The sequence below is a fragment of the Mesocricetus auratus genome, unplaced genomic scaffold (genome assembly GCF_017639785.1).
Source record: "Mesocricetus auratus isolate SY011 unplaced genomic scaffold, BCM_Maur_2.0 Super-Scaffold_100021, whole genome shotgun sequence".
Lineage (NCBI taxonomy): Eukaryota > Metazoa > Chordata > Mammalia > Rodentia > Cricetidae > Mesocricetus > Mesocricetus auratus.
The window spans coordinates 16,566,673-16,578,719 of record NW_024429202.1 but is presented as its reverse complement, the minus strand read 5'-3'; the positions used below and the strand labels follow the sequence as shown (position 1 = coordinate 16,578,719).

General features: G+C 37.8%; 1 protein-coding gene across 50 annotated transcripts in view; it reads left to right on the top strand.

The window, feature by feature from the left end:
- The window catches only part of Rims1 (regulating synaptic membrane exocytosis 1), a 470,293-nt gene that overhangs the window by 288,508 nt on the left and 169,738 nt on the right, over positions 1-12,047 (top strand). The gene's annotated exons all lie outside the window — the stretch shown is intronic.

Sequence of the window (12,047 nt, the reverse complement as noted above, 5' to 3'; positions counted from 1 at the left end):
AATGTACATGATCATCCAGTTTTATTATGTGATGTTTTTCAAATTTTGAATGTAAATCTGAAGTGCACATTGAGTTCTATGTATTTCAGTATTATATTTAACTCACAACTTGATGTCTGTATGTAGTTAATTCAGGGAGCATGCCTTTTCCTTCTTTGATTAATCAAATGTGTTTGTTTTCATTGTTTACTGAATTGTAGAGAAGACTTCAGTGCTTGGTCTTAAAAATAGAAAAGTTGAAGCTGCATGCAGACTGTTCTTTTCAAGGGTTTGGCCAGAGGCTGCTGAGGCCTGGTTTCTTCGTACCCGTAGTCCAGATTGTAGATCACTTCAGTGGATATGCCTGTGTTTTTGTGTGGTGTTAGGCTGTGAACTAAGAAGAATAATGATCATGTAAGAGGGCAGGATGCAGACACTCGATGGAAAAGAATAGCATCCTCTTTCAGGTCAGAGATTTGAGTATGTGACCTTGGGGATAAACAAACACTAACCTCCTCTGCCCCTGCCTTATCTTCTGCACCCCAAGAGAACACTTTACTGCTGTCAGTGGGGATGGCTTAGCAATTTTACGGTGTTCCAGGTTGTCACAAGGTGATTCCTGTGTAGAAATAATATTGCTTTCAAACATTTAAAGAGATGTGGTTTCCTTAGTAATACCCCCCCACACACATCCCTTGATTTGTAACCTGTGAGATGTAGATTTTGTAGAGGTTGAAAATAGCTTTTTAAAAATTAAGCTAGTAAATCTCTTGGCTCCATTGTAACTACTTTTCCCAATAGGGATTGAGTATTTTTGATATCCTGACAGCACTCTCTGGAAGACCACAATGATTTAGGAGGCGAAGGTGTCACATGATTTGCTGCAATACTTTGAGGGTTGACTACAGACAGGCACAGGAGTATCTGCCAGGGCTGCAAGCTGCCTGGGTGCTCTCTTGCTCCCCCTCAGGTTCAGTAAATCTCTTATTTGATATGCTGTTATCTCTTCTTAGTAAGTGATTTTTAAGAAGTCTGCTTCCTGCTAGGGACACATTAAAAATCCAGAAGATCCCAAGCAGGTGGGAAAATAGCAGCTACATTCCACTCCCAAGTTTAATCTATTCAAATGTGCCCCCTTTGAATTAATGTAAGAGTTTATTGTAAATCTGACCAGGTACAGATGACATAAGGTCATCCATATAAATGCAGACCTGTTCAGATATCACTCAGCTACTTTTGACTTTTCAGTCACCCCTAATCTCTATGATTAAAGCTTAAATGATTGTAATCACCATCTACTCATGTTTTGGAGTTTGGATATATATATATATATATATATATATATATATATATATATATGTGTGTGTGTGTGTGTGTGTGTAGACTGCCTTATAATTGCTTGTTGATAAAGGTCACACATTTTAACATTTTATGTTAATGGTCATGCTCGTGTCATGTTACTCACAGGCCTTCCCCATTATGCGATGAAGTCTGAGGTAGGGGATAGATAATTCATGGTTCTATCTCTGTATATGCATGGCAGATAGGAAAGAAAAAATGATGTGGCTGATTTCTTTGCCAAGCTCTGTGGAAATGGAATGATTTACAATGTCTACTCATAAACTTAGGAAGCTAGCAACTTTTAGTAAAGTGATTCTTCATCCTTGGGAATTATACATTCAAGTATCTTTCAGCTTTCTATTTTATGTGGTCCGGTTATTGAGTGCGTAGCAGGATCTTTGAGATGAAGGGATATTTTCATGATGAAGAGTGATGGAAGTCATTTGGAAACAGAACATTAATGCAGTAAACAAAAGCTCATAGCCTTCCTTGTACATCATAGATACGTTGAGTGAACGAAAGAAACACATGTTGCCCTCAGCTATGCAAGGGCAAAAAGAATGGACAGAAACATTCCAATTTATAAATGTAGAGCATTCAATGAAAGAATTACTGGTTATTTTATGATATACTTAATTTAGATTGTCTTTAAATACTATTGTTTATTATTTCTAGGCTAGTTGGTGCATTCAGAGTTTGTAGATACCCTGCTTCAAGTAGACAGCCTCCTCCGTTTAAGGGAATTATCAGAATCATAAGGTCAATTGCTTGTGGAAATATAATCACAATTCTGAATGTGATTTTTAAGGACTTGTGACATAAATTCTTACTATGATGAGCCATAAACTTTGAATATATTTCAAATTTGAATTCAGAAAATTTTGTTATTAAAGTTGCTGGATTCTGTTTTCAATAATATCTGCCACAAATTTTGGACTCATTACTAGTTCGAAAGAAGCCAGATACATCAACAGGTTATGGTACCTGGTTCCATGCCTGGCCACCTGAGTTCAATTCCCAGAGCCCACATAATGGAAGGAGAAATAAAGTCTCTAAAAGTTCTTCTCTTACCTCCACACACTCACTGTGGCAAGTATGTCCCCTCCATGAATAAATAAATGTAATTTGCAAATAGTTTAATTTGGGGATTATTATTTCTGATAGGTTATTAAGAAATATAAATGTCTTAGCAATCATTTTATACATTGTTCTATGTAGCATATATTTCTGAAATTGTTGAAGACACTGATTGTGGAGGAGACATCAACACCCTTATTTATAGTATTATTCTTACCTTAGCTGACTGCTAAGGCTCACTGGTAATAACAACAAACTGGTCTTATTCATTGGTAGAAAATATAGTTGTCCCATACGAGAAGGCACACCATTTCTCCATCATTCTTAAAAAACTAAGTCAAAGACTACCTTCAAATTACCCTTGCTTTGAAAATACATTTTCCATCTTATATTTTCATTTGTGATGCCATTTACATTGCTGTATTGCATATATATTACATATTAATGTAAATACACAGACATGTATACACATACACACACATATATATGTATGTATATATATATATCACACACACACATATATATATATATATATATATATGTCTCCAAACTCCAAAACATGAGTAAATGGTGATTACCATCATTTAAGCTTTAATCATAGAGATTAGGGGTGACTGAAAAGTCAAAAGTAGCTGAGTGATATCTGAACAGGTCTGCATTTATATGGATGACCTTATGTCATCTGTACCTGAAAACTCTGTCCAGAAAGTCAGAATGACCTTGCAGATGGGATTTCTTTTGACAGTAGGCTTCCTCGACATTATGTTGTAATACCCTTCAGACTTCAGACGCAGGTCTCGTGGTGTCTGTGTCTGTCTGCCTCTGTGTGTGTGTGTGTGTGTGTGTGTGTGTGTGTGTGTGTATGTGTGTGTGTGAGTTATATTTTTGTCATTGAAGCATTAATACATCACTGTAATAAAAAACAATAGTGCCGTAGGTTCTTGGTTGAAATTATAGCAACTAGCAAGATGATGCCTTTTGTTGAATTTGTACTTTTAGCACTGAATAAGGAAAACTGCCCAGGCTAGTACCATATCTAGTTCTTCTAAAATTTAATGTTTTGACATTAAAATGAGTTACAACATTATTGCAATTGAAATTCTTTACAAATACATCTCAAAGCCACGTAACAAAGATTCCATGCTAAAATCTAAATGCTGTTCTTATTCCCACTAGCTAGAATAAAAGACTCAATTTCGGGTACTGTTGGTTGCCGTTGAGTTTGAAATTGAGGTCAGCCTTTATTTTATATAAATGTAAAGTAATTGTTGAAGCGGGCATTGGGGCTTGCCGCACAGGGTAGATTTGCTTTGCATATGTTGGACCCTGTGTTTGAGCCCCAGTGTAAACAAATAACAGAAGAAAAGTTTTAGATATGTTTTCAAATATGAGGGTAAATTAATATTTTATTATTGGGATTATTAAAATCTCTTAATCATTATAATTTGGTATGTCTTGTGGCTTTTGTGTTTCTAGGGCTCAGTCTTAATTTTAGTTATTATATCTAAACTTCAGGAAAAGGGGTGCAGTTTATATGATTAGTAGACTTGTTAGGTGAAACAAAACATATGTGTTTTATACATTATTTACACATGCTTTCTTTATCAGTAACCACAGTGTATCTCCCTTAAGAAAGGTGTTAATTTTTTAAGGATTTATAAGGTTTTATCAGAATAGAAACATCAAATGAGTGTTGTTCATATGACCGAATTAATACTCAGTGTTTCGGAAAGTAATTTTAATTTTCACATTTAATGTCACTGAATATATTAGAATGCATTGCTGATACTGTAGTTTCAGTCTCTTTAACCTTCCTCCTAGATTTTCAGTAAAGATGAGATTGTTTATTTGGTTTGCTTTTACTGGAGAGGCATTGAGTTTGATTAAGGATCTTTAAAAGACATTTAGACTGCTGATAATGTAGGACATTATGCAGAGAGCACTTAATCTTGCTGTCCCTGCTTTTCATACTTCATTCACAAAATGTCAGGAAGTCGAACACTCAGTGGGAGAAAAATAACATGAGTGCATTCCATTTTTAATAAGTGATAAATCTGATACATTATTTGATAAGAACTGCCTATCAAATTGTGATTTGTTAGTGAGGAGTGATTTAATTTTAGGGGTTTAAGGTATTAGTTACAAGGGCTTTCATGATCGAGAGCTGGCTTTTCTAAGTTAGTAATTATTTCACCAATGAGCTTGAGTTATTTTTTTGTTTTGTTTTGTTTTTCAAGACAGGGTTTCTCTGTATTGTTTTGGAGGTTGTCCTGGACTTGCTCTGTAGACCAGGCTAGCCTGGAACTCACAGAAATCTGCCTGCCTCTGCCTCCCCAGTGCTGGGATTAAAGGCGTGTGCCACCAACACCCGGCTTTGAGTTATTAATGTTACTACCTGTTTACATTATTTTGAGTAACTTCTTTCTCACTAGCATTGCACATTTTTCTACACCCATAAGGGATTCCATGTGTTTTCATCCATGTTATGCTCGTTTTAGTTCTTAGCTGATGAACGCTGTTCTAACGTCAGGACGTGGCCCCTTATTATCCAGGTGTGTCTGTATCCATTTGTCTAGGCAATGTCACTCATGGTTAAGTAATACAGCTATGAATAGTATCAGTTTTGAAGGCAGATACAGGCTTGTAAGCAAGTTAGTTTTCTGTCTTCTTTTAAGTTTCTTTCACTTTCTCATTCATTCTTAGAGATGCAAGCATGCTTCTCTGTGCTCTCCCACTTTCTCCTAATGCCTGCACATTAATTCCACTTCAGTTGTTTTCTTTTGCGTCAAAGACATTCTGAATTTTGTGGATGAAAAAAAATGTGTTTTTTGTGAAAATAATGTTACAGTAAATATATGAAAGTGCATTAGTGCATACTCGGTGAAATAAATTTAAATCCCCCTTTAAAACTTACCAGTTTGCTAGAATATAAGTGAATAAAACCCTAGGAAGTATTCATAAGATATTCACTAGGAAAATAAAGGTAGAACCCTAAACTGAAAACTTATTCATAAACACCTAACACGTTAACTTTCAGAAGAACTGCTATGGGTGACAAAACACACAGACTTCATAACAAAAACAAAGCATTTGTTCAAGCGATGTTTGTTCTTTCTGATATTGATACCAGAGAGCTGTGCCTTCCACACTGTGTCATAATGACAGGGGCAGTAGCTACACAGATCACATCTTAGGAGCCACATCATCTCCAGGATGCATGCAGGGAAATGCCTGGATGTGGTGACGGCACAGGACATAAGAAAGGGAGAGGCATATGATCCCCATGCACACCGTCTTTCAGAAATGTAGTCCTATAATGGAGTGTGTTTAATTCTCCATTTTATAAAGTCTAAATTGACTTTCTGTGTATCTTCTATACATATTTTACTAAAGTAAGGTAAAAGTTTCAAAAGTGTTAAGGCACAGGGCACTAAATGATAGAGTTCCTGGGTTGCTTTCTGGAGTTCACTGTAGCTGAGTGTTATAAATTTGTGATTTCAGCCGCTAGAGAAATTGGAGATAGGGTTACCAGTGTTCTCAAGTGAAAGCCTGTCTCCTTCCTGGGGTGCAACTCCACAAAACAGAGAAGCTAATTTTGAGTACTTTAAGTCTGGTTTAGTGACGTTTTTTCTGGTTTCTTTCATTTTTGTTTTCAATATTGGTTGTTTATTTGGAACAGAATCTTATAGCCCAGGCTGACCTGTTACAGAAATCCTCCTGCCTCAGCTTCTTGAATACTGGATTACAAGTGTGAGAAGACATATATAGCCCAGACTTTCAATGTTTTTGTTATAAAAATTGAATCTCGAATTGCTAAGTCTTTGGACAGCCTTTAAGTTAGGTGGCTTTATATGGCATTCACACCCTTCGTATGCATTTGTGACTGTTACTTCTTTGTCTCCGTTTCTTTTGTGCTTTGAAATATGGGAAGGCCAGCTGAAAGAGCATACTATTATAAGGTTCACCCAGTTTTGCAGCTGAGCAGAGTTCAGTCACTGACCTTGAGTGCTTTGCAGCCCTGTCTTCCCATGCAACCACTGTAAAGTTTGCAAATATGAACTCTCAGCAATTTCCTCAAGAGCCATGATGATGATGCATGAAAAGCAAATATTCTCCAAACTTCTCATGCGTAGTGGTTTCCCTTTGCCATCCAAGGAAATGCCAACTTAAAGAGAAGGTCCTCTTATATACCTAAAAACTGTTTGCTTCTCTCCCCGGCCCACACCAAAGGGCAGAAAAGTCAAATTGATATAGGATGAAATTAAATGAAGTAGAAAGCTAAGGAAAAGGGCTTTGGGGGGGAGAGCTCTGCCTTCAAAGTACCTATTTCTGTTTGCTCCTGACTGAACTCATCCTTTGCTTGTTATAACTTAGTAACACATCTTCAGATGCATCAGTCTCCCATGCATTTCCATTGTTATTAATATTCATCTGTATCCCACCAACTGCTCTCCTCATAATTTACTTCACTCATACCACGCCAGGAAACGTAACAGTTTCCCTACTTTGCATTTTCATGTCTTCAGATGCAGAGGCAGGGAGGATTCAATTTGACACTCAGAATATCGAAAGTTAGTGCTGTTTGGATTGAGCACCCTGGGTCCAGACAAACACTAGCATTTTCCTTTATCAAAAAGTTTCTTCTGGAATGCCTTTTGTATTGTTACAATGCTTCTACTGTGAACATGTCCAGCACTACAGTGTCTTAAACCTGTGGTTAACATCCAGTCCCCAAACAATGAAAACAAATAAACCCCAATTTTTTCCACAGGGTATCCTGGCTGGTTATTCCGAGGCTTTGCACGTCACAACCCGTTCTCCCTCGTGAATGGAATGCTCAGTATCAATGTGGAAGCCTGGTCAGTTGGAAAGTTGCAGTGTAATATTTTCCTCCTGGGTACAGCACTTCCCAAAATATGATGTATTGAGAGTCACTGTGTTAGGAAAAGAAAAGTTCCCTGAGACTGTCATTATGTGATTTGTTATCCAGTACACCCCACTATTCAATATTTAGATTCTGATGGAGTGACTTCTAAGACATGACATCTAAGACTTGGCATCTCATGCTATATTTCCACATAAAATTAATCATCTGTAAACCATTATGCAAGGAATGCTTTTTGTTCCATAATCAAAGACCTTGGCAAATTTTCTCGGACACCTTTTATTGTGATTTCCAATCATATGTTACAGACTAACTGAAAATTGTAAGCAAATTTACTTTGTAAAACTAAGTCATGGTGTTGGGTGTTGTGTGTGTCCATGTATGCAGTGTGTGTATGTGTGTGTGCATATATGTGTATGTCTTTGTGTTTTTGTTGTTAAAGGTGTTCCAGAATTTTTATTGATCAACTTTCTCCAAGTCCCACAGCATCAGGTCACAGCAGAGATAAATGATAAGGGCTCCTTGAGCATCATGGCCTTTAGGGGTATCTCTGGATTTTGAAGCATCCTCCGGTATCAAAAATCTAAATTTATGGAAATTATTATTGCTTTTAATAGTAGAAAACACAAAATAATGAAGTTTGTTTAATGTCTCAAATAAGTTTTAATTTCTCAAAATCTGCTAGTATTTAAAATAAATCTCCAGATTCCTGTGCTTTCTCATAGCCTCATCAAGAGATGACTCTGTGTTACATGTTGAAGTTTTCAGTGACAGTGGGAGCAGGGTGGTGGTGTGTGCACACACTTGTGTGGGTATGTAAGTGAGCGTGTGGAGGCCGAAGGTCAATGTTGTTAAGTCTTCTCACATTCCACCTTATTTTGAGTCATAGTCTTTCACTGAGCTCATTGATTCACTGATGGACATTGCAACCCCTGACTCTGGTGTCTGTGTACTGGGAATCCAAATTTAGTTCCTCATATTTACATGGCATACTGCTGCCTGAAGTATCTCCCCGGGCACCTACATGATTGCCTTCTTAACACTTAATTCTGTTATTAATTAGATAAAATTGTTGATCATCTCACTTAGAAAAGGAGCTCTTAGGCAACTAGGTAGCCCAAAACATTACTGAGTACAAGAAAATATATTTGATACCTAATATCTGTACTACTCAACGTTCAAGATATAATTAAAACTATTGAAATATTTCAGCCATCTATAGTAATAACATTTTATAATTTTTATAAGCAGAAATGTTTATAACATTTTTCTAAGGTGCATATATTTCAGAAAGTTTATATCTGTTTCCCTATAACCCTTGTTTCCAACTCTGATTTCATATTTTCAACCACATTTATGCAACTATTTTACATTAAACTTTAATTCTCAACTTGCTGGAAGTTGACAAAGATGATATAATTCGTCTCACAGTCTTGACACATTTTATGTTAAAAGTAAGTTATACATGATTTATAGAAGGGGATGGAGTTTAAAAAGGTGAATGGAAATTATCCAGTTACTGTACCCAGTATTCAGGGTTAGGTGTAGAATCATGAGTCATCATTGCTTTGCATACATTGTTCTTTTTTACTGTAAAATAGCTGCTTCTTTTAAGTTTTATATAAAAAGTAGAAATTCCATAAGATAAAATATTATTAATGGATAAACAGAAAGATAATGAGATTCTGTGTTTATTCTAGGTCTCAAATTAAACTGTGAGGCAGAAAACTACTGTCTTTCATAGTATTCATGTGAGTAGGTAAAAACTGATACGAAAGGCTGCTAGTATAATAATTAGGAAAAATGTTTGTAGATACGTTTTATTCTAATGAAATTGAATTTCTGTTGGTGCTTTATAAAGTGTGATCTTTATGGCCTCCCTTTACCTCCTAAAGAACAGTAGATACTCTAGTGTCTATCTTTAGACTAGGATCAGAGTTCAGCCAGGATGTTTGATTCTGAGTTCCCTTTCAGTGTTTTTCAGAGTTATACAGAGCGTGATGTTGAGTCCTTCCCAACGCCCCTTAAAATCCCCAAACATTTTCTAACACAGGGAAGGGATGTGTTGAAGCCACCCCTTACTAAATGTGTTAAAGCATTACCCTTGGACCAGTTTCTGAACCCATTTTCAGTGCTCTAAAAATTTACAAAGCAGAATTGTACCTCAGGCCCTCGAACAAATATTTGATCACTGTCTCAAGGATGTTCGGCTTTGGAGAATCTGTGAACTGTAAATAATTTCTGAATACAAGCATCAAATTTGACACCCCATTAGAGTAATAATTGGTAATTGATTCACATATTTGAATATTACTAATTAAATAAATATTGTGTATATATTCTAATACAAAGAGTAGTGTCATTAGTCGTTGACAAAAAGAGATTAAAGGAGAATTTAAAAAGTCTAATTTTTGCGTTTTAAATCACATTATTGGCTTATGAAAACATTGCACCTGTTTATTTTATGCAATTTGATGAGTCTGGGGATGCATACTACCTGTGACCCACATGAGTGCTATGAACATATCCACTTCCTCCAACTCCCAGTGTGCAGCCTGTAAGACGTGTAATTAAGATCTAACCCATAAACAGTTCTTAGAATATGCACTGTAGTGCTTTTAGCTCTGTTGAATGTTGAACAGTAGACCATCTTGCCCTCCCCAGACACTGCAGGTCATCACTTTACTCTTGGTTTCTGTGTATGACTATGTTGTCTGTGATGTGGAACGATATTCCATCCAGTTATCCTTCTGTGCCTGGCTTCTTTCAGTTAATATAATGTCTCCTTGTGTCCATCCATGTTTTGTCCACAATAGCAGTCCTTTTTACTTTGAAAAAGTTACCATTTTGTTGTATGCTTATATGCCATTGTCTTTACCCCTTAACCTATCAGTAGACATAGGTTGTCTCTATGTACTGCCTATGGTGACCAATTTGGTTATGTGCATGAGAGTGTAGGTTTTTTATCTGTATTTTTTAATTTAAATTAGAAACAAGGTTGCTTCACATGTCAATCCCAGATCCCTCTACCTCCCCTCATCCCACGCCCTCCCACCAACCCCCAGACCCCCCCCCATCCCCACTCCTTTCCCCAGGGAGGGTGAGGCCCACCATGGGGGATATCCAGAGTCTGTTATTACATCCAGGGCAGAGCCTAGGCCCTCCCCCCAAGAGTCCAGGTGAGAGAACATCCCTCATTGTGGGATGGGCACCAAGGTTTTTATTTATTTAAGATCCTGATTTCTCTAGTTCTGTCCATTTGCCTGCAAATTTCAAGATTCCATTGTTTTTTCCGCTGAGTAGTATTCTATTGCGTAAACATACCACATTTTCTCTATCCACTCTTCAGTTGAGAGGCATCTAGGTTGCTTCCAGGTTCTGACTATTACAAATAATGCTGATATGAACATAGTGGAACAGATGTCCTTGTTGTGAATGTGCATCTTTTGCCTAAGAGTGGAATTGCTGGATCTTGTGGTAAACTCACCCATTTCCTAAGGAACTGCCATGTTGATTTCCAAAGTGGCTGTACGAGTCGTCACTCCTACCAGTAGTGGAGGAGTGTTCCCCTTTTCCACTCCTCTCCAGCATAAACTGTCATTGATGTTTTTGATTTTAACCATTCTGACTGAAGCAAGATGATATCTCAGAGTTGTTTTGATTTGCGTTTCCCTCATGTTTTAGGAGGTTGGACACTTTCTTAAGTGACTTTCAGCCATTTTGGATTCCTCTATTGAGAGGAATTTTTAATTGGATTATTCAGTATTTTGGTGACTAGCTTCTTGAGTTCTTTGTATATTTTGCAAATTAGCCCTCTGTCAGATGTGGGGTGGGTGAATATCTTTTCCCAGTCTGTGGGCTGCCGTTTTGAGTGAGGTAACCCATTCACAAAAGGACAAACATGGTATGTACTCACTCATATATGGATTTTAGACATAGAGCAAAGGATTATTACCATACAATCCACACCACCAGAGAAGCTAGAAAGCAAGGGGAAACCTAAGAGAGACATACATGAACTGTCAGAGAAGGGGAAAGGGACAAGATTTCCTGAGCAAATTGGGAGCATTGGGGGGAGGGGCGAGGGAATTAAAAGTGAGGGAAGGGGAGAAGAGGAGGGGAGAGAAGGACATGAGGGACCAGGAAGATTGAGTCAGGGTGGGGGGACACAGGAGATCAGGAACAGAGGTACCATAATAGAGGGAGTCAGTTTAGGTTTAAAGAGAAATCTGGTGCCAGGGAAATTTCCAGAGAGCTACAAGTAAAAATCTAAAAATAGTGGAGAGGCTACCGTAAATGCCCTTTACCTATAATGAGATTGATGACTACCTTATATGCCATCATAGAGCCTTCATCCAGTAGCTGATGGAAGCAGAAGCAGATACCCACAGCTAAACAACAACCCAGACCCTCTCACCATGGATGTCAGTTAGGAGAACTGGGCAGTCTGGGGCCCCTGGTAGTGGATCAGTATTTATCCCTAGTGTACGAATGGACCTTGGAGGCCCATTCCACATAGAGGGATACTCTCTGAGCTTAGACACACGAGGAGGGCCTAGGCCCTGCCCCAGATAAAATGACAGATTCTGGAGATCCCCTCAAGGATGGCCTCTTCCTCCCTGGGGAATGGTGTAGGGAACTGGGTAGGGGTCTGGGAGGGCTGGTGGAGGGGCAAAGGAGGGTGGTGGGAGAGGGAGCTGTGATTGACATGTGAAGCAAGCATGTTTCTAATTTAAATAAAAATGTGTTGGAAAAAAGCTACTGA